This window comes from Equus asinus, chromosome 2 (genome assembly GCF_041296235.1).
Source record: "Equus asinus isolate D_3611 breed Donkey chromosome 2, EquAss-T2T_v2, whole genome shotgun sequence".
NCBI lineage: Eukaryota > Metazoa > Chordata > Mammalia > Perissodactyla > Equidae > Equus > Equus asinus.
Genome location: NC_091791.1, coordinates 167825908 through 167827555, shown reverse-complemented (window position 1 = coordinate 167827555; position 1648 = coordinate 167825908).

Here is a 1648-nt window from a genome sequence, read left to right as displayed (position 1 = left end):
CCTAGGCCTCTGGCTCTGTTTTTTGTTTTTATTCTTTATTGGTATTAAAAATCCTTTTTTTCCTTCAGTCCTCCATGCAAAGCTCTTTAGGAGTTGATAATTTGCAACTATGAATCTGCCGCCGTGTTCTCATTAAGTGTATTTGGAGTTAATGACAAGGCAGTGCTGACAACCCTGGGAAACAGACAGTCTTTTGTCTTTTCCCTAGAGCTGGTAGTAATCCCTTAACTAATCCTTCAATTGTTACAGGTGGTTCCACTCTCATGACACAATGCATTCCTGGAACTGCATCATTAAGCACTTTGTTAGAAATGGAACTAAGTGTGTGCTTCCACATTTACATGTCTCAATATGCTTTAGTGGTGAAAAGTGAAATATGTATCTCTTAGGCAGTGTAAGCAGAGTGCAAAAAGTGAGGGTTTATTTATAGAATACAGTACCCTCCAAACCACCTTCACAAATATTCTCTCATTTTGTTCTTGCAATTATCTTAGGCGTTCCATTCCTCATTAGGTGAAAGAACGGAAGCTCAGATTTATAACCTGCTTAGTTAAGAACAGAGTGTGTGACGCAGCTTGGGTAGCACAAGAGGTCTGCTGGCTGAGGTCTAGGCACATTTATGTGTGTCATGCTGGCAGCCCCATTTCCATCTTGGGTGCTCTCTGAGAGAGAAACTCTGTTGAGAATTCCACTCTTTAGGTTTAGCTGACTACTGAGGTGTGAGTTGTGCTCTAGAGCTTCTCCAACTTGGCTGCACATCAGAATCACTTGGACAACTTAAAAAGGAAATCTCAATGCCCAGGTCATACCCAGACCAATTAAATAAAAATCTTTGGAGGTGGCATCTATACTTTGTACAGCTACCCAGGTGACTAATGTGCAGCCAAATTGGAGAAGCACTGCTCTGGATTCTTACTACTGAAAATGTGGTCCATTGACCAGTGGTATTGGCGCCACCTGGGAGCTTATTTGAAAAGGAGGCTCTCAAGCCTCACCCCAGGCCCTACTGAAGCAGAATCTTTGTTTTAGCACAGTCCCTGGGTCATCCACAGGCATATTAAAGTTTGAGAAGCACTGATCTAGAGCAGTGGTTCTCAAATTTTGGTATATCTCACAGTTACCTGGGAACTTGGTAAAAATCTTGGGCCTCTGGGGCTGGCCCCGTGGCCGAGTGGTTACGTTCGCGCGCTCCGCTGCAGGCGGCCCAGTGTTTCGTCGGTTCGAATCCTGGGTGCGGACATGGCACTGCTCGTCAGACCACGCTGAGGCAGCGTCCCACATGCCACAACTAGAGGAACCCACAACGAAGAATACACAACTATGTACCGGGGGGCTTTGGGGAGAAAAAGGAAAAAATAAAATCTTAAAAAAAAAAAAAAAAAAAAATCTTGGGCCTCTGTGTTTGTTAGCTCTCTGTGTAACTGATACGCCCTAAAGTTTGAGGACAGCTCTCGACCGGGAGTTGGCAAGCTTTTTCTTAAATGAATGGGCGTGGCTGTGTTCCAATAAAATGTCTTTTTACAAAAACAGGCTGTTGGTCCGTGGGCCGTGGTTTGCTATTCCTGGGGTTACTAGGTCACTAAAATTATTGAGCAATTTAATTTGCTTTAAAACTTATATACAGGTATAACTTTGTTAGGAGGCTTCT